Here is a 22,628-nt window from a genome sequence, read left to right on the forward strand (position 1 = left end):
GAGTCTGAGGCCCTTAGAAAATGTATTGCAATTGGGGCACCACAGTGTAAGGTACTGGGCAGAAATTTTTTCTCCAAAAAAGGCAATCCCCAACCTGTACCATTATGTGTAAAGACAAGTCGTGGCAACTCTGCCACACAGTGTTGGGGCAAGGGTCCATCTGACCACTGATAGCTGGTCTGCAAAGCAAGGTCAGGACAGGTATATTACGTACACTGCACATTGCGTAAACCTGTTAACGGCTGCCAAGCAATAAATGCGTGGCTCTGCAGCGGCAAACATCAAAAAAGACACGGCACTCAGGAGCTGTATGCAGCAACAAGCTGTATTGGAGCAAGCGATGACACTACATGTTTCTGGCGGAGCCCTTCATCAGGTGGCTCTGCAGCAGAGTTGGTGACACTACCATGACTTGCAGGCAGGCTTGCTGCCACCTTCTCTTCTCCTCCTACTTCTGCTGCTGTGAATTTGTCTACAACAACAACTGCCCCTACCCCCCCCCCCCCCCACACACACACACACACACACCAAGCTCCCCAGGGCCCATTCCACATTCCAGGTATGATGGTGTCACGCCATCCTGGGCCTGACTTGCCTGCAAGCCGAGAGTCACGCCAGACAAGGACTTCTGGCCACTCTGAATGAACAGATGGATCAGTGGCTGACCCCGCTGGAGTTTGGCAAAGTTGTGTGTGACAATGGAAGCAATCTGTTGGCAGCATTGAATTTGGCAAAGTTAACACATGTGCCCTGCATGGCACATGTGTTGAATCTTATTATACAATGCTTTGTGTTTAAGTATCCAGGCTTACAGGAGATCCTCAAGCAGTCCAGGAAAGTGTGTGGCCATTTCAGGCATTCCTACATGGCCATGGTATGCTTTGCAGATATTCAGCGGCAAAAGCACCTGCCAGTGAGGTGCTTGATTTGCGACAGCCCGACTTGCTGGAATTCAAGTCTGCTAATGTTTGACCGCCTGCTCCAACAAGAAAAAGCCAGCAATAAGTATCTGTACGAGTACGGTGCTAGGACAGGCTGTAGGGAGCTGGGGAATGTTTTGCTGCGTTACTGGATGCTCATGCGCCATGTCTGCAGGCTCATGCGTCCTTTTCAGGAGGTAACAAACCTGGTGAGTCACAGTGAAGGCACCATCAGCGACCTGATTCCATACGCTTTATTCCTGGAGCATGCCCTGTGAAGAGTGCTGTAGAGGAGTGTGACCAGGAAGAGGAAGAGCTTTGGGCATCATTACCACCACCACCACAAGAAGACTTGTTGTCGACACCTGCTGTACCTGTACAGAGGGAGGAGTCAGAGGTGGTAGATGGCTTCGAAGAGGGGGTGGAAGAACAACTGCAGCAGGTGTCCCAGGGGGCTTGTGGTCACCTTTCGGGACATCAGTGGGGAGGTGGAACCGGTGATGGCTACCTCGGCATCCATCCTTGTGCAAATTGGTTCTGTCATGCTGTCCTGCCTGTTGAGGGACCCCTATATTAAAAGGCTCAAGGGGAACGACCTGTACTGGGTGGCAACGCTACTAGACCCTTGGTATAAGCACAAAGTGGCGGATATGTTACTAACCTACCAGAAGTCAAAAAGGATGCAGCAGTTGCACAACAGCCTGCAAAGTATGCTGTACACTGCGTACACGGGTAATGTCACAGCACGACGGTAGAGGTGCCAGTAATCCTCCTCCCATGGCCATGCCGGCAAGGACAGCACGGCCTTCTGATGTGATGGTGATGTCGGAATGCACAAATTTTTTTTTTTTTTCAAACTCAGATGCATTTTTGATATGGGAAGTTTATCAGCTTATGGTCTAGTCACTTGGACGCCCAAACCAGCGCTGAAAAATGCTTTCATCATTGTTTGAGCCATACATAGTTGAAACTTTATTTCACTATATTTATGTCTATGCGTGCTTCAAAAACCATAAACTCCCCCCTTCCCTTACGCAACCCTCCCCATTCCAGAATTAACCATGTCTTACCATATCCTGTATCCCCTATATCTTAAATGAAAGGGAGGTGTAATAACCTGTTGTTCTTGCAACCGAGTATGTATACACATTCAGAAACTCTTACATTCAACCAAGCATACCCTTCCTTAACCCATAACCCATCCATATTAACCTGGCCCAACCCACCTGACCACCCCACTTTTCCACTCTTACCCCCACTCGTGTTATACAGCGTAGCCCCTAACCCATCTTATTATATGTATACTTATTGCTTATCCATATAATTTTTTGTAATTGACAGCCAGGTATCCCTATAGGATCTGACCCACTGAGTACAATCTAAGTCAGGTGTGTGATCTGCTGTGTCGCCGTTGATTTCACTGCCACACAACCGATCCATTCTGCTCAACCAGTCATCGAGATGGGGGGGAGTCGAGTCTTTCCATTTTTCTACTATCATTCTTTTTGCGACTTTTGTTCCTAGCTCTTTAATAAGAGCACTTTCTTTACTATCGCCTGCTTCAGATATGCCAAAAATAGCTTCACTTGGAGAAAGTTTAAAGCCCCCTTCTAGCAGGTTTTTACAAAAGCTTATTATACTATCCCAAAAGGTCTTTGATATGGGACATGCCCACCACATGTGCAATTCGGACCCGTCCTCCTGCCCACACCTCCAGCACAATTCTCTTTGTTTGGAAAATTTTTGTATACGTTCCGGGGTAATGCACCATCTAGCAATGGTCTTGTACTGGGTAAGCTGGAGATCAATATCCGGGATCATCCAATTTTTATGCCAAATCGTGAGCCATTTACTTTTAAGCGAAGGGCCGAGGTCTCTTTCCCATTTTGTACAATAGTGTGGAGTAAAATTTTGCCTTTCTCCTTGGCAAATAAGTCTATTAAGTTTGGATAAAGCTTTGTCCATTTTTTTATTAAGGAGAATATGTTTTTCAAAAATATTTGGGTCGTTCCTTAATCTGACAAACTAGAATTTTAATTTATGTATAAAACTTCTCGCTTGCATTGTACACCAAGTCTCCTTTTGCCTACGATTGTTTAATATGCCAGGTATCCCTAATGCAGGGTTTCCCCAGAGATTGATAATGCGCGTATCGGGGCTTATCGTGTTTCTGGAAAACCAGGACCTCACCAAGCCAGGCATGAAATCTGGATTCTCCCTTAAAGTGGTAAGTGGGGATGGGCCTGTGTCTTTGTGCCATTTTGAGACGAACCAAAAAAGAGTTTTTACTGTTGGTTTAATCAAAGGGTGATCCGTAGTGGAGTAAACTTTATAGATGTTTACTGGAATCCACGAGAAAATTAAATCTAAGTTACATTCGTCCTTTTCTAAGATAGACCAAGCTTTACCAGATCCAATGGGGGAAGATTCTATCTTCCAGTCCAAGACCCTTGCCAAGTGTGCACTTCTATAGTAATTTATAATGTTTGGTGTGGCTAGGCCTCCCTCCTCTTTCTGCCTAGAAATAAGTTTATAACTAATTCTACGTCTGGATTTACTCCAGATAAAATTTTGTAAAATTTTATGCCAGTTTTGGAACCATGAGTTGGGGATAGCCACTGGCAGGCTCCGCAAGAGAAAAATAAGTTTTGGTAAAACCAGCATTTTTAATATGCTGATCCTACCGATGACATTAAAACAGGGTCGATCCCATGATTGGAGTTTACCCTTGTACTCTTTAACAGTCTTAGAAAAGTTAGCCGTGAACAGGTCGTTAGGGTCTCTAGTGAGGGTAATACCAAGATATTTAATTGCTTGATCACTCCATCTAAATTTACTGTGTGTTTTAATAGCATTCACGGTGTCATGTGAACAACCCAAATTCAGGATTATAGTTTTAACCTGGTTAATCTTAAAATTAGAGTGTAACGAGAATACCTCGAGAAGTTTCTCACACCTGGCGATGGATTGGATTGGTTTAATCAAAGTTAGTAATAAATCATCGGCGTAGGCAAGTATTTTAATCTCCTCCGTCTTTGTTTTAACTCCTTTAACCATGTTGTCATTCTGAATTAGTTGTATAAATGCTTCTAAACTAAAATTGAAGAGCCATGAAGACAATTGGCAACCTTGCCTAACCCCATTCTTAATATTGAAAGTATTGGATACGGATCCGTTTATATTGACGCCTGCACTTTGATTGATATATAATTTCTTTATTCTGTTTATAAAGTTCCGGCCCAAACCCAATCTTTCCAATATAGCAAAGACAAATTCCCTTGATAGACGGTCAAATGCCTTTTCTGCATCTACTGCAACCATAACTGCTTCTATTTTTCTCTTTTTACAAGTATGGATCAGATTTGTTGCAGTGTAGATATTGTCTTGAATTTGGCTATTTTTGACAAAGCCCGATTGTTGTTTGCCCAGAATTCTATCGGCAACCCTGGTCAGTCTATTTGCCAATATTTTTGCATAGATTTTCACATCGCAATTTAATAGTGAAATTGGCCTAAAGTTTGCACAGTCTAAATTTGATTTCCCTTCTTTAGGGATTAGTGTTAGTATAGCTTGGTTAGATTCTTTTGAGAAGGTAGCAGTTCCTTCTTTGTTATTGACCAAGTTGCAGAAAAGAGGGGCCAAAATATGAGCAAAGTGCTGATAGAATTCTATGCAGTCACCGTCAGGGCCCGAGCTTTTCCCCTTCTGAAGCTTAGACACTGTTTCCAGAAATTCACTTTCAGTCACTGGTGTTTCGAGCATTTCGCGGTCACTGTTATCTAAGACAGGTAGGTTAATATTTTCTAAATATTCTCTTGTGTTTGTGGGTTTTGGTATGTCAGTATTGTATATACCTTCAAAGAAACTAGAGAATATCTTACCTATGGTTTCGGTGTCCTGAACAATGCTTCCATCTTGATTTTTTATTTGGTGAATGAAGTTATTTCTTTGTTTTTTGTTGAGTAGGTCTGATAGTATTTTACCTGGTTTGTTCTTCCCGTGTATGAACTGTTTTTTTAAATTTTTGTACTCCTGTGAACATTTGTTATCAATCAACTGATTTAGTTCTGTCTTAATCTTTGTGAGCTTAAGCAAAGTTTTAGATGAGGGCCAGATTTTATGTTCTGCTTCTTCTGATTGTAGGTGGGCCAGAAGCTCAACAATCCTTTTCTGTTTTGCCTTTTTTTTCCTATTACTTACCAGAATCAGAACTCCTCTAGATACACATTTTAAAGTGTCCCAGAGGATCAATGGTGACGTTACAGACGTCAAATTGAATTTAATAAATTCATTTAATGACTCAGCTATCTGACGTCTGGTGTCTTCTTCCTCTAGTAACGTTTTATCTAGTCTCCAGACTTTTTTCTGAGGTGATTTAAGGCCTAAATAGATTGTCATAATTACGGGGGCATGGTCTGAAAAAGTAATATGGCCAATTGAGACGTCAGAAACTGAAGTGATAAGATTTTCAGGGACTAGGAAGTAGTCTAGCCTGGAATAGTTTTGATGTACGCTAGAGAAAAAAGTGTAGTCTTTTTCGTCTAGATTTTTAATTCTCCATATATCGACAAGTTTTAAGGTCTTGAGTTCATTTTTGAGATTAACAATGTCACGTTTGGGAATACATGATAGCCCTTTGGAGGTATCATATTTGGGATCAATCGTGAGGTTAAAATCCCCACCAATAACGGTTAAACCAACTGCTTTATCTTTGACTTTATTGAGGAAGTTAGTCAAAAAGGCCACTTGACCTTTGTTGGGGGTATACACATTAGCTAATGTTATTTGTCTGCCATTAACCGTCCCCAACACTATCAGTTCCCTGGCTTCTTTATCTTTGTATACGCGATTTATACAGAAGTCCATCCCAGATCTTATTGCAATCGCAACTCCGCATGTTTTTTTTTGCTCATTGAAGTTAATGATCCATTCTTTATATCTTTTGTCAAAGAATCTCGGGGTTTTTCCCTTTTGAAAATGTGTTTCTTGAATAAAGGCTATGTCAATTTTATTCTTTATTAATTCATCAATAATTCATCAATAATTCTTCTACGTTTACATCAGGAGTTGGCACCTTTAACATTAAGTGTAAGAATTCTTAATTTATCAGTCATATTAAAGGTTTATTTATTAAGGCCAGAAGAGAAGGGAGTACACTCTGTACAGGTTGCGCAAGATGGAGCAGAAGGGCGGGACCGCGTCAACAGATCAGGTCAGAATAAGCAACAACACACTCGTACATACCATTCAAAGACTCACATCCATTCAACCTTTCGACAAACAAGCCAGTCTTGTCCAGGTTGACAACTAAGAGTTGCCGTAGAGTACCGGACTTTCCTGTTCCAATATTGATTGACATCAACTGGAACAGAGCCCCGCTTATCAGGGAAGATGCCTACAATTCCTCCTATTTGGTAATATGTTTAGAGCGGTGAGGGAAAGTGCAAAAAGGAGAGAAGGGAGAACAAACATAAAAAAAAATAACATAACAAAATTACTATGCGTTTGAAATGTCCTCTCATCCTGGGATCGTCACCAATGGTAGGCCGAGGTTGTTTAGGAACTTTTGCGGTGGTTCTCCATCATTAAGAATGCATGTCTTCCCATCAATCGTGGCTCTCAGGGAAAGAGGGATTTTTTCTAGCAATGGTTTCAGTAGTCTCCTACGATCAATTGTTCTTTTGGACAGGTCTGGGAATAGCTCGATTTTCCATTCGTTGAACTTAAGAGAACCTAGGGCGCGTGCTTTAGTTAGAATCTGTTCCTTTTCATGAAAAAAGTGCACTCTGCATAGGACGTCTGTGCTTTTGAAGCTTGAGATTTCTTTTTCTTTACCAATTCTGTGGATTCTATCGATTATGATGCCTGATGGTGAGTCGTTGCCGGTTATCTCTTTAAAAAGCCTTGCGGCAGTTTCATGTAAATCCTTGGAGGGAATCGATGAGGGGAGCCCACGAATTTTAATGTTGTTCCTACGGCTCCTATTAGAATAGGAGCCGTAGGAATGCACAATTTTTTTAGTCCGACACATGGCCACAGTCCTTTTGGATCCACCCTTTGAGAACACCTCCACCGACAGGTAGCCGGACTACCTGGCCTTAACTGCAGATATTGACACTCTGAGGAGCAATGAACCCCTGGACTACTGGGTGTGCAGGTGTGGCCTGAGCTGTCACAATTTGCCATTAGAGATGTAGCGAACGGTTCGCCGGCGAACGGTTCCAGGCGAACTTTGGGGGTTCGCGTTCGCCTGCACCAGGCGAACTTTTGCGGAAGTTCGATTCACCCCATAGACTTTAATGGCCGCCGACTTTAACGGTTAATAGCATAGTCCCCTTACATAGTAGAAACACCAAAATTGTTGGGAATGTTAAGTGGAATAGTGGGAACAAGAGGAAAACATTTTTTTTCAAAAAGACCTTATACTTTTTGAGAAAATCAATTTTAAAGTTTCAAAGTAAAATGAGCCGATTCATAAAAAAAGAACCGATTCATTAAAAAGAACCGGATGATTCAAGAACTGTTACTATAGCAGAGAATGCGTCCTGAGCAGGACGTGAAGCTGCCGGCTCGCTGCTGTCTCTCCCCACCTGCCTGCACCTGTCACCCTCACCTAGCCTGGCACCCAGCGCACCCATGGGTGCCAGGCTAGGTGAGAGTGACAGGTGAGGAGGTGGGGAGAGACAGCAGGAGCCGGCAGCTATGCGTCCAAAAGGAGGCATTCTCTGCTATGTGGGAGGCGTCGGAGATCTTCAATCAACTTAATTGAAGATCGTAACATAAGAGGATACAGTTCGTTGGATCGTTTACCGTGGATATTGGCGTGGGAAAACTTTTTTAAAGGTACAGGTAAGTATTTATGGTTAATTTAGAATAATAAAATACTTTTCTCGTGGTTGTGTTTTTATTTCATTTAACCCTTTGTGGAAATGGGTAAAGGGTACTGTACCCCTATATTAATTTCTCCTGGGAGGGGGTGGGCATCTGGGGTCCCCTTCTTAAAGGGGACTCCCAGATGCCACCATGAACCCCTCCCAGGGAGTCGTCGCCCCCACCTCCTCCTGGGGCACCGGAGGTGGGGAAGAGCCCCATGTCCATGGATTGGACAAGGGATCCGGGGGGGGGGGGAGGGGAAGGCTTGGCTGCCCCTCCCCCCCCCCCCGAGCCCCCCATACCATGGACCATGCGGGCTGGTATAGCTCAGGGTGCGAAGCCCCAGTCGGCCGGGGCTCCGCATTCTGGCTATCCCAGCCTGCATGAGGGACAAGGGGTTACAGAGGCTCGGGAGGGGGGACCCCACATTTTTTTTTCATTTATTTCCCACACTCAGCACATAAAAATAATAAAAAAAAATGGAGGATGCCATCTGCGCCCCCCGTTCATTCCGCCATGGCACCCGCAGTAATACCGGCCCCGGTCGGGTCCCGACCCCTCCAAACGGGTCGGGTTCTCATTCCCCCCTCAATATGGCCTCCACAGATTGCCGCGGCTGCGCAGTCCGCAAAGATGCGATTGCGGCTGCGCAGCTCTAGGTCCTCCTCCCGATGCGTCTGATGTATGCACGCATATTGATGACGCGGCAGGAGGAGGCCCTAGAGCTGCGCAGGTGCAATCACGTCTGTGCGGACTGCACAGCCGCGGCAATCTGTGGCGGCCATATTGAGTGGGGAACGCGAACCCGACCTGTTCACATTTGTGGCCTCGGAAGTCCTTTAAATATTGTTTCCTGCTATCTTTTTAACATATCCTGCAAATTTGGTGTTGCTAGGATGTAAGGGGCCTTTGCTATTAACTGCTAAAGTCGGCGGGTGATGATAACCAACCAGAATTACAGGGGTGCAAAAGTGTTGAATTCTGCCATAGGCTTCCATTAGGCTCCCTATTTCACTTTCCAAAACCTCACATCTTTTCAAAGGGCAATGGCTCAGCAGTACCAAATTTTCTAGCATTGTAGGAACTGTTAGGGTGATCATAACTGGTGAGTTTCGGGCCCCTAGGCCGAAGAGGTCATGGCCTAGGGTCACAAAAACCTGTTTATTTGGGCAATTTCAATGGTAGTGATGCTGACGTACATAAATCGCAGCCATGGCCGTTAGCAACGTCTGAATTTCACGAAATGTCTCATGCAGGTAGAAGACATATTGTTAGACTAGGATTCCAAAGATGGGGTCCCTACATCTATGCAAACCAGAGTTACAGGGGTGCAAAAGTAGTAAAATCCCCCATAGGCTTTCATTGGGCCTCCTATTTGCAGTTCCAAAATCTCACATCTTTTGAAAGGGCAATGGCTCAGCAGTACCAAATTTTCTAGCATTGTAGGAACTGTTAGGGTGATCATAACTGGTGAGTTTCGGGCCCCTAGGCCGAAGAGGTCATAGCCTAGGGTCACAAAAACCTGTTTAGTTGGGCAATTTCAATGGTAGTGATGCTGATGTACATAAATCGCAGCCATGGCCGTTAGCAACGTCTGAATTTCACGAAATGTCTCATGCAGGTAGAAGACATATTGTTAGACTTGGATTCCAAAGATGGGGTCCCTACATCTCTGCAAACCAGAGTTACAGGGGTGCAAAAGTAGTAAAATCCCCCATAGGCTTTCATTGGGCCTCCTATTTGCAGTTCCAAAATCTCACATCTTTTCAAAGGGCAATGGCTCAGCAGTACCAAATTTTCTAGCATTGTAGGAACTGTTAGGGTGATCATAACTGGTGAGTTTCGGGCCCCTAGGCCGAAGAGGTCATAGCCTAGGGTCACAAAAACCTGTTTATTTGGGCAATTTTAATGGTAGTGTTGCTGACGTACATAAATCGCAGCCATGGCCGTTAGCAACGTCTGAATTTCACGAAATGTCTCATGCAGGTAGAAGACATATTGTTAGACTTGGATTCCAAAGATGGGGTCCCTACATCTCTGCAAACCAGAGTTACAGGGGTGCAAAAGTAGTAAAATCCCCCATAGGCTTTTATTGGGCCTCCTATTTGCAGTTCCAAAATCTCACATCTTTTCAAAGGGCAATGGCTCAGCAGTACCAAATTTTCTAGCATTGTAGGAACTGTTAGGGTGATCATAACTGGTGAGTTTCGGGCCCCTAGGCCAAAGAGGTCATAGCCTAGGGTCACAGAAACCTGTATATTTGGGCAATTTCAATGGTAGTGATGCTGACGTACATAAATCGCAGCCATGGCCGTTAGCAACGTCTGAATTTCACGAAATGTCTCATGCAGGTAGAAGACATATTGTTAGACTTGGATTCCAAAGATGGGGTCCCTACATCTCTGCAAACCAGAGTTACAGGGGTGCAAAAGTAGTAAAATCCCCCATAGGCTTTTATTGGGCCTCCTATTTGCAGTTCCAAAATCTCACATCTTTTCAAAGGGCAATGGCTCAGCAGTACCAAATTTTCTAGCATTATAGGAACTGTTAGGGTGATCATAACTGGTGAGTTTCGGGCCCCTAGGCCGAAGAGGTCATAGCCTAGGGTCACAAAAACCTGTTTATTTGGGCAATTTCAATGGTAGTGATGCTGACGTACATAAATCGCAGCCATGGCTGTTAGCAACGTCTGAATTTCACGAAATGTCTCATGCAGGTAGAAGACATATTGTTAGACTTGGATTCCAAAGATGGGGTCCCTACATCTCTGCAAACCAGAGTTACAGGGGTGCAAAAGTAGTAAAATCCCCCATAGGCTTTCATTGGGTTCCCATTTCACTTTCCAAAATCTCACATCTTTTCAAAGGGCAATGGCTCAGCAGTACCAAATTTTCTAGCATTGTAGGAACTGTTAGGGTGATCATAACTGGTGAGTTTCGGGCCCCTAGGCCGAAGAGGTCATAGCCTAGGGTCACAAAAACCTGTTTATTTGGGCAATTTCAATGGTAGTGATGCTGACGTACATAAATCGCAGCCATGGCCGTTAGCAACGTCTGAATTTCACGAAATGTCTCATGCAGGTAGAAGACATATTGTTAGACTTGGATTCCTAAGATGGGGTCCCTACATCTCTGCAAACCAGAGTTACAGGGGTGCAAAAGTAGTAAAATCCCCCATAGGCTTTCATTGGGCTCCCTATTTCACTTTCCAAAATCTCACATCTTTTCAAAGGGCAATGGCTCAGCAGTACCAAATTTTCTAGCATTATAGGAACTGTTAGGGTGATCATAACTGGTGAGTTTCGGGCCCCTAGGCCGAAGAGGTCATAGCCTAGGGTCACAAAAACCTGTTTATTTGGGCAATTTCAATGGTAGTGATGCTGACGTACATAAATCGCAGCCATGGCCGTTAGCAACGTCTGAATTTCACGAAATGTCTCATGCAGGTAGAAGACATATTGTTAGACTTGGATTCCAAAGATGGGGTCCCTACATCTCTGCAAACCAGAGTTACAGGGGTGCAAAAGTAGTAAAATCCCCCATAGGCTTTCATTGGGCTCCCTATTTCACTTTCCAAAATCTCACATCTTTTCAAAGAGCAATGGCTCAGCAGTACCAAATTTTCTAGCATTGTAGGAACTGTTAGGTAGTGCTGGGCGAACAGTGTTCGCCACTGTTCGGGTTCTGCAGAACATCACCCTGTTCGAGTGATGTTCGAGTTCGGCCGAACACCTGATGGTGCTCGGCCAAACCGTTCGGCCACATGGCCGAACTAAGCGCGCATGGCCGAACGTTCCCCGAACGTTCGGCTAGCGCTGTGATTGGCCGAACGGGTCACGTGGTTTGGACCCCGAACGCGCTCTGATTGGCCGAACGGCTCACGTGGTTCGGCCCAAACGCGCTCTGATTGGCCGAACGGTCACGTGGTTCGGGTAAATAAATACCAGAACCACGTCATATCTCCGCCATTTGTCTGTGGGTTTAGCTTTGGGTAGGCAGGCAGGGTAGTTCGCGCTCCAGCCACGCTAGCCAGGGCCCCCCAGTCATTGTGTGTCGCTGCTGGGAACAGTAGTACACCGCTCGCTCAGCCACACTATATAGCAATGTTTACTGCCACTGTGTGTACACGGCTCAGCCAGACTATATAGCATTGTGTGTACTGCCACTCTGTGTACACCGCTCAGCCAGACTATATAGCATTGTTTACTGCCACTCTGTGTACACCGCTCAGCCAGACTATATAGCATTGTGTGTACTGCCACTCTGTGTACACCGCTCAGCCAGACTATATAGCATTGTGTGTACTGCTGTAAACTGTTTCAAACCGCCAACTGAAGGAGAACTCCACAAACACCAATGCAGGTTGTAAAATTCAAAAGATTTATTCAAAATAAAAGATAAAAAATACACTTTCTACTCCATGTAACCAATGAGAATTACAAACAACACAATCTAATATCACAGTCTTCTTATTATCTTCTGGTCTTCTTTCTATAAAACACTTCCGGAAGCTAGGAGGAAAACAACTGGTTAACAATAACACATAACCTTCCCACCCGGTAAGTATTTTCTCAGCGTTCCCACCTACTTTAATGAAAAATGGACCTTATTTGGATTTCCTAAACCCTGAGTACTAAAGTAATTTCAGTTTAATGCTTCCCTGACAAAACCATTATATAGTACTTTAACCTCTAAGTTTGCTGATCAGCAAAATCTTTCATAACTCAATAGTAAATAGAGTACTCTTGTTTTTTTGTTCTCAGTCTGATCAATTATTCTGGCTATTTTTCTTGTTCAATAGTTCAGCCGTTTCTTAGGAAAAGCCAGAATAATAAATGTATAAGTTAGATGGTTAAAGGTTAATAAATTGGTTGGTTAATAAGTTAATAATAAATAATAAAAGAAATAAAATTGGTTAGTGAATTACTAAATTCTTAGTAAATTAATAAGGTTACTAGAATTAAATAAAGAAGAAGAAAATAACTCCGTCACTTGTTCCTATGAGCAAAACTACTCAATATGCTTGCCCAAAAAACAGCAGAAAAATAAAAACACAACAGTTTCTTTATAAATCTCAGCTTCTGCCGCTCCTGTATGTAATCTCTTCTGTTCTTTTGCAGGACCGGTCTATTGCCAAAAAAAAAAACAGTCTATTAACAGGTACTTCTTCTAAATCTTTCAACACTACTGGTAAATGGACATATTAATCATTTCTCCTTTCTTTCACAGGAATCCAGTCGGACCACTCTTCCCATAGGTAAGTATTTCTTCCAATATAACTTTGCACTATCTTGTGCACCACACATAAAATAACCAAAACAAAATGGCTTCTTGCATTTATTACTTTGGTAAAGTCAGTAAGCTATAAGAGGTTAAGATAGGCCTCTAGCGGACAGGACAGTAGCTCATTTCCTTAAGCAGATTCACTTTCCTCACAATCTCACTATCTCTTAGTCTCAGGCCTAGTATATGGGTAATATGCAGTTTCTGTCTTCCATAACACAACTGTTTTCCCATTACAGCAACCATTCAGGCTACTTATAAAAATCAAAATAAAATACAAGTGAGATTATATTCATCACAGTAGGGAGGATAATTCTGAATTCTCAGCCTCCTAACACTACACTTCAGAAGTGGGGGATATTACCAGAGCCAAATTTACTGTAATTAAAAATGTTTAAAAATCTTTCTTGTGGCATGCTGATTTATCAACACATTGATCACATTTCATACGTGTCATCTTGAACGATTTCTTTTCCAGCACTTCAGTGTCAAGAATCACTGGCTATCATCTGTCTGGCTCTCTTTCCTCTGTCTGAAATCTCTCTCCTGGCTTTCCCACTCCTTGTCAGCTTTACAGGACTGATGGCTGGCTTATCTTATGGAGGATTGAAGAATCATCATGGCTCAGTAATTTTCTCCCAAAATGTCAACTATCGCATCGTCTGGCCTGCTTCTTTTCAGCTGTGCCTGCTGCATCTTTCCCCTTCTCCTGTCTGCTCCAACTGCCAACTCAACCCCTCAGAAAGCTGTTATATCTTCCCTAACGGCTCCCCTGCTTGTGTGTCTGGTTGCTTAGCAACCTTCCCTCAGCCATCAGCTCTGCCTACCCACACATTACACATTACAACTAAGGGAAAAATGCCCTTACTTAACAAACCTGTGTCAGCAGCACCTCTATTTAAAGCTGCTGACCAGGTAATAATATAAAAATAAAAATAAATAGATCCCCCCTCTTTCTACCTGCTACACTGCCACTCTGTGTACACCGCTCAGCCAGACTATATAGCATTGTGTGTACTGCCACTCTGTGTACACCGCTCAGCCAGACTATATAGCATTGTGTGTACTGCCACTCTGTATACACCACTCAGCCAGACTATATAGCATTGTGTACACCGCTCAGCCAGACTATATAGCATTGTTTACTGCCACTCTGTGTACACCGCTCAGCCAGACTATATAGCATTGTGTGTACTGCCACTGTGTGTACACCGCTCAGCCAGACTATATAGCATTGTGTGTACTGCCACTCTGTGTACACCGCTCAGCCAGACTATATAGCATTGTGTGTACTGCCACTCTGTGTACACGGCTCAGCCAGACTATATAGCATTGTTTACTGCCACTGTGTGTACACGGCTCAGCCACACTATATAGCATTGTGTTTACTGCCACTCTGTGTCTGCTGGGAACGGTAGTACACCGCTCACCCGCCACTGTATAGCATTGTGCTCTTTGTCGCTGCTGGCAATAGTGGTACACCGCTCACCCACCACTGTATAGCATTTCTGTACTGCCACTGTACTGCTGCCAGTCAGCGTGTACTTTAAGGATAAGTGAAATGAGGAAGAAATCCGGTGAAAGAGGGAGGGGCAAGGGAAGAGGTGTTTCCCCTGACGGTTCACGTACAGGCCACAGGGGAGCACCCAAGAAAACCCACTCAATACCGCCCATGTTGTCCAGGACAACAACCCTCACAGATCCAAAAGAACAGGACCAGATAATTACTTGGATGACCTCTCGAACGTCCAGCAGTGGGTTAAGCAGCACCAGCACATCACGCACGAGGTCCGAGTCCTCAGCCAGTTACAAGGAGCCAGTGGGCACAAAGCTGACACAACCGGCAGTGACACCACGCACACAACTGCCAGATAACCAGTCCGATGAATTACCTCAGGACACAATGGGGTATTCGCAGGAGCTATTCCCAGCCCAACAAAAATCTTCCACCTTTCAAAGGTCAATGGAGGAACAGCCAGAAATGTTGTGCCCGGATTCACAAACATTAACTGTGGGAAATGCACCGCGCACTGAAATACAAGGCGAGTCTGAGGAGGACTCGGAAACCCAAATCCCAGAGCAAGTTGGGCAGGAGGGGTTGCAATTGCAGGAGGTCGGCCGACAAGATCTGGAAGACGACGTTGGAGTGAGCTGCGCAGAGGTTGTTCTGGGGAGCTCTACTCCACGGCGGCGGCCCCCCACAATGACATATGACGAGTTTCAGGAGATGGAAGAGGAGGGTATGGACAATGTGGACAGAGACCCAGATTTTGTTTGTGAACGAGAACATCGCCGTCGTAGCAGCAGCACAGATGAGTCTGTTGAAGAACCCACTGCTGCACGAGTTCGCCTTGTGCCACAAGGTAGGCGGCGCACAATTTCAGGCACCACAAGCGTGGAAGTTCAAGTGAGAGGCAAAAGAGGCGCAAACAGAAATCGCCAGCAAGGCAGGTGCTCCAAAGTCTGGGCTTTCTTTGAAGACTGCACTGAGGATGTTACCATGGCGATTTGCAAGGTGTGCAAGACCCGCCTGAGCAGGGGGAAAAGTATTAACAACCTCTCCACCACCAGCATGAGCCGCCACATGCTATCCAAACATCCCACTCTGTGGGAAAACTCGACAGGACAGGGTACCAGCAACACTGCCTCCCTTGGGTTCACCAGACTCACCACCAGACCCGCCTCAGCAGCAGCAGTAGCCCAGCCATTGCGTGGTTCACAACATTCACAAACATCAGACGACGCTGACACTGTCACTTTCCGGAGTAGTGCTCTTGAGGTCTCCCAGTCTTCATCAAACACAACAACCAACAGCCCTTCAGTGTGCAGCCCTACGGTTCAGTTGTCTGTCTCGGAGATGTTTGAGCGCAAGAGGAAATTGCCAGCAAATGACCCCCGGGCCGTGGCAGTAACAGCCAGCATAGCCAAGCTTCTGGCCTGCGAAATGCTGCCATATCGAGTGGTGGAGACAAACAGCTTCAAGGGCATGATGTCAGTGGCCATCCCACGTTACGTGGTTCCCAGCCGCTACCACTTTGCGCGCTCTGCAGTGCCTGAGTTGAATGAGCACGTGGTCAGCAAAATAACCCGAAGCTTGAAGAATGCCGCTGCCTGCAAGGTTCACCTCACCACTGACACCTGGACGAGTGCGTTCGGCCAGGGTCGATACTTCTCCCTTACCGCGCACTGGGTGAACCTTGTGGAGCCTGGCAGCGATTCCTCACCTGCTACAGCGCGGGTGTTGCCCACGCCGCAAACAGCTGCACCGCCGTCCCTCCCACTGGATAACAACAGCAGCACCTACCTCTCTGACTCCTTCTCCTCCAACGCATCTCAAAGCTGTACCTCATCCGGAAACGCTAACCCAGCACCAGCAGCAGTAGGATCGTGGAAGCAGTGCAGCACAGCTGTTGGCATGCGTCAGCAAGCGTTGCTGAAGCTGATCTGCCTTGGGGATAAGCAGCACACAGGGGAGGAAATTTGGAGGGGAATAAAGGAACAGATGGATTTGTGGCTGGCACCGCTGGACCTGAAACCGGGCATGGTTGTGTGTGATAATGGGAGTAATCTCATTCGCGCTTTAAGGTTGGCTAAGCTGACACACATCCCTTGCCTGGCGCACGTGATGAACCTAGTAGTTCAGCGGTTCCTGAGGACATACCCAGACGTGGCCGATCTTCTGTTGAAGGTGCGACGAGTGGCCAAACATTGCAGAAATTCCAGTACTGCTTTGGGGGCACTCACCAAGATGCAGGAGCACTTCAATCTCCCCCACCATCGCTTGCTGTGTGATGTCCCTACGCGCTGGAATTCTACGCTGCACATGCTAGCCCGCTTTTGCGAGCAGAAGAGTGCAGTGGTCCAGTACATGACGGCGCAGTACCGAGGCGCATCCGGACAGCTGCCAAGCTTCTGTGGATCCGATTGGGCCAACATGTTGGACCTCTGCCAAGTCCTCCAAAATTTTGAGCAATCCACGTTGCTTGTGAGCAGTGACAACTCTTCAGTCAGCATTACCATACCACTGCTGTGTTTGCTGAAGAGGTCAATGTTGAAAATCAAGGAAACAGCTGTCATGATGCAACTGGGGGAATCTGAAGGAGAAAACGATCAGCGTGATGGTACCAACATCAGGCCATCCGCCTCAGGAAACGCTGGCCCCAGCAGCTATGACGAAGAAGAGGAGGAGGAACAGCTGGAGTTGGAGCAGGAATTTCCTGCAACCACTGACGAGGGCCAGAGCGGTGCACGTTGGACTTCCACAATTCAGCGCGAATGGTCAGCAGAAGCAGACCAGGAAGAAGGTGACGACTATGATGCATCACAACAACTATCACAACGCTCACAAGAGGATGATGAGGATTCTGGTAGGACTCTGGCACACATGGCTCAATTCATGCTAGACTGCATTGAACGCGACCCACGCATTGTGCGCATTCTGGACAACACCAATTACTGGGTTTATACCCTTCTGGATCCACGGTACAAACACAATGTTCCAAAACTGCTTGAAGAAAGAGTCAGACAGGTCAAAATGGAAGAATACCAGCAGGCCCTTGTGGAGACTTTAGAGAGGAGATTGACATCCTCCCCCTCCTCTAGCCAGTTGTACGCCGACAGACTGACTTCCGCAAACCCAGGACGACCAGGAGGGCAGCAAACAACACAAGCCGCAGCTAGTGCCCAAAAGGGAATGGTATCAGCAGTGTCCTTGGAGTGGGAAAATTTTCTGACACCCATGCAGCAGCAGCCCACAGAACAGCAAGCGTGCAGATCCACCTCCAACACCGATCGCCTGGAGAAGATGGTCAAGGACTACATGTCAGATGGCGTAGCTGTATCTAACAATCCATCTGCACCCTTCAACTATTGGGTATCGAAGCTAGACACCTGGCACGAACTGGCAATGTACGCAATAGAGGTGCTGGCTTGCCCGGCAGCCAGCGTTATGTCGGAACGCTGTTTCAGTGCTGCCAGATGCATCGTCACAGATCGGCGTATCCGCCTCTCCACAGAAAATGCAGACCGTCTGACTCAAATTAAAATGAATCAATCCTGGATTGGAAACGACTACGCAACACTCCAGGACCCCAACCAAGTAACATGACCAATGAACATCTGGGATGGTTTAGCGTTTCCGGTCCCTGTTTATTGAACCTCTCATCTGTATTACATTTATGACTGCATGGCGGCAAAAAGCATTGCTGCTATATCCGCACGCTTTTTGTCCTCATGCAAGGCCTGGGTTGTTGTGTCTCAAAGCGTGGCCTTCTCCTCCTGCACCTCCTCCTGTTCCATCACGTGTGCTGCTGCTGCTGCTGGGTTAGCGTTACCGGTCCCTGTTTATGGAACCCCTTCTCTTTATTACATTTATGACTGCATGGCGGTAAAAAGCATGCTATCCGCACGCTTCTTGTCCTCATGCAAGGCCTGGGTTGTTGTGTCTCAAAGCGTGGCCTTCTCCTCCTGCGCCTCCTCCTGTTCCATCACGTGTGCTGCTGCTGCTGCTGCTGGGTTAGCGTTACCGGTCCCTGTTTATGGAACCTCTTCTCTTTATTACATTTATGAATGCATGGCGGTAAAAAGCATGCTATCCGCACGCTTCTTGTCCTCATGCAAGGCCTGGGTTGTTGTGTCTCAAAGAGTGGCCTTCTCCTCCTGCGCCTCCTCCTGTTCCATCATGTGTGCTGCTGCTGCTGCTGGGTTAGCGTTACCGGTCCCTGTTTATGGAACCTCTTCTCTTTATTACATTTATGACTGCATGGCGGTAAAAAGCATGCTATCCGCACGCTTCTTGTCCTCATGCAAGGCCTGGGTTGTTGTGTCTCAAAGCGTGGCCTTCTCCTCCTGCGCCTCCTCCTGTTCCATCACGTGTGCTGCTGCTGCTGCTGGGTTAGCGTTACCGGTCCCTGTTTATGGAACCTCTTCTCTTTATTACATTTATGACTGCATGGCGGTAAAAAGCAGGGGCGCCTTTACCTACTGACCACCCAGGCAGCGGCTTGGAGCGGCTTTGATGGGGAAGGCGCAATAAATTACTGTCAGTCCAAGGGGAAATAAAAATTCCTGTCCTGAAAGACCGTTGTAAGGGACTGGAGAGAAAAAGATTTCCTTCTGTTTTAAGAAGGCAAATTACACCAAGCGTTGCTTTTTTAGTAGGAGGGCATTTGGTTCCTTTTATCCCCCTATACATTCCTAGTAGCTTGGGTCACCCTGAGCTGCTTGGTTACTCTGCTCTTTTCACAATTAGCCTTCTGCTAAGTCACGGATAAAGAATCATTCAGAGTTCAGAATTATAGATACTCCCTAAGAAGAAGGTGTCTGGTTTATAGCTGTTCTCTGCCCCTCCACAGAGGTGACAGCGCCCTACCCCCAAATGTTACTGAGTCTGCAGAGCGAGTGAGACAAACAAACAAACAAACAAACAAACAGTAAACTCTGCAGACAGCTGTGTGCTCTGCTAGAATGTCTGCATGTCTAGATGTCAGGAACATCGCCATGACTAGCTATGGAGAGGTAGGATCATCTGATCCTCTCCCCTACACAGCCCGAACTTCTCCCTGAATTCAACAGGACAGTGTTTGAAGTGTGTAATGGACACAGTGGGGGTTGCAGGTTTTGTCTTTCATTGTGAGAGAGTGAATAGGAGGGCAGCATCTAAAGCTCAAACAATGATAATGGACATGTAAGCAATGTGTGTAATTACATCCATCACTACTTATAATTGAAGATGGCATAATAATGTATTACCATTAATGCTGTCTGTTTGCCCTCTCTCTAATGCTATGTACCACCTCACGATTTTTCCAACGATTTTCCCGATGTCCATCAATTTTTTTTTTGAGCGACAAGTAGTCATTTACACGATGTCGTGACATCGCTTAGCATTGTGTGGTGAAAAGTGACCGTCACTGAGGATCAAGTAAAGTACTGCGGTCGCTTGACTTCTCGTTCGCGCCCGTCCTGTAATGTCACGTGACATCTCGCATACCCGTTGGCAGGAAGATGAATCGCTGGACGCTTGTCATGAGGGACACCTCGCTGGATCCATCTTCCTGTGTTGTTGCAGTCACTGTGGTGAGTGTGGAGCTTAACTTTGCTCGCCCTCACCCTCTGCTCATGCTCCCTCTCCCACTGTCTCTCTGACCAAACAACTGCTACTTGGGGAACAATGTGCACAATTATGTACACTAGTCTGAGCACTCTTCAGGGGAGCCAGTAGCATTTGGAACTATTATTGTGTATTTATGTAGCACTGACATCTTCAGCACTTTACAGAGTACATAGTCATGTCACTGACTGCTCACTGGAGCTTACAATTTCATCCCTACCATAGTCAAACTGTAATGTCCTACCATATTATTATTATGTGTTTATATAGCACTGACATCTTCTGCAGCACTTTACAGAGAACATAGTCATGTCACGGACTGTCCCCAGAGGAGCTCACAATCTAATCCTACCATAGTCATAGTCTAATGTCCTACCATATTATTATTATGTATTTATATAGCACTAACATCTTCTGCAGCACTGTAGAGAGTACATAGTGATGTCACTGACTGTCCTCAGAGGAGCTCACAATCTAACCCTACCATAGTCATAGTCTAATGTCCTACCATATTATTATTATTTATTTATATAGCACTGACATCTCCTGAAGCACTTTACAGAGTACATAGTCATGTCACTGACTGTCCTCAGAGGAGCTCACGGTCTAATCCCTACCACAGTTATAGTCTAATATTTTCAATATAGGATTGTTTTGGGGTAAACCAGTTGACTTATTAGTATGTTTTTTAGGATGCAGGAAATGTCTGAAGTGTCTGAAGACAGAAACTCCATGCAGATTTTGCCCTGGCCAATGTTCAAGCCTAGGACTCCGCACTAAAATGCAGTAGTGGTACCCATTGAGCCTCTATTCTACTCATAAATATCTGCTCATCCATGTCATCAATTCTGACCCTCCACTACCCTCCCTCCCTCCATTCTACTTCTCTTCTCTTGTATCACTTACACTACAAACACACTGTGCTTATCTCCAGAATGGATTATGAATCAAACTGTTAGGCCCAGTGCACACCAAAACCGCTAGCAGATCCTCAAAACGCTAGCGGTTTTTGAAGCAGATTTCAGAGCGATTCTAGGCATGTTTAGAGACATTTTCTAAACATGCCCAGTGTTTTTGTGAAGCAGATTACAAATATTGTTACAGTAAAAGCTGTTACTGAACAGCTTCTGTAACAAATACGCCTGGAAAACCGCTCTGATCTAGTGTTTTTCAGAGCGGTTTGCATTTTTCCTATACTTTACATTGAGGCAGAATCGCTTCTGCAAACCGCAAATGTGCAGCAGGAGGCACGTTTGCGGTTTGCTAAAAAACCTCAAACCGCTGGTGTGCACCATCCCATGGAAATACATTAGCCAAGCGTTTTCACAGACAGATGCGGTTGGCGGATCGCTGCTAAAACCGCTCGGTGTGCACTGGGCCTTAAATCACCTTACCATATCAGCCCTTCAATGTCATGATATACTCACTCCAGTCCTACCCTAACAGGTGGTAACATATCTGCATATCTCATAATGTTTGTGAAAAATTATTCTGAAAGTAAGAATGTCTTGCTTGATAATCCAATCTTGCAATGTGACTGCCATTGGAACTTGTAGTGTGGATGCTGTATTTATTTGAGGTGCATAGTGGCAGCATGTGCTGTATGGCATACAATGCTGATCATCCACAAGGCAAACTTAGGCAGCTGCCTAGGGTCTAGAGAGAGTTTAGGGGCCTGGTGGTTGCTAGCCCCCACCAAATCTAACTAAATAAGCCAGGTGACCATCAGTGGAGGGCAAAGTGTTATCTTGCCTAGGGCCCCATTTCATAGTTATCCCTCTCTGACGGCTTATATCATGTGTGAAGTGTTCTATAATGTATATGATTTTTGTTTTATTTTTTATGGGGGGGGGCGCCACAGGATTTCTTGCCTGGAGTGACAAGAAGGCTAGAGGCCCCCTGGTAAAAAGCATGTTACCTGTGCAAAGAAACATGACATTTTCAGCATTTAAAAGACAGTTTTTCCTTTGAAACTTTACAATCAATTTTCTCAAAAACTATAAGCTCTTTTTCAAATATTTTTTTCCCTCTTATACCCACTCCCAAGGTGCACATACCCTGCTAATTTGGGGTATGCAGCATGTAAGGAAGCTTTACAAAGCACGAAAGTTCGGGTCCCCATTGACTTCCATTATGTTCGGAGTTCGGCGCGAACACCCGAACATAGCGGCGATCTTCGGCGAACGTTCTCGAACCCGAACATCTAGGTGTTCGCCCAACACTACTGTTAGGGTGATCATAACTGGTAAGTTTCGGGCCCCTAGGCCGAAGAGGTCATAGCCTAGGGTCACAAAAACCTGTTTATTTGGGCAATTTCAATGGTAGTGATGCTGACGTACATAAATCACAGCCATGGCCGTTAGCAACGTCTGAATTTCACGAAATGTCTCATGCAGGTAGAAGACATATTGTTAGACTTGGATTCCAAAAATGGGGTCCCTA

The sequence above is a fragment of the Hyperolius riggenbachi genome, chromosome 10 (assembly GCF_040937935.1).
Source record: "Hyperolius riggenbachi isolate aHypRig1 chromosome 10, aHypRig1.pri, whole genome shotgun sequence".
Classification (NCBI taxonomy): domain Eukaryota; kingdom Metazoa; phylum Chordata; class Amphibia; order Anura; family Hyperoliidae; genus Hyperolius; species Hyperolius riggenbachi.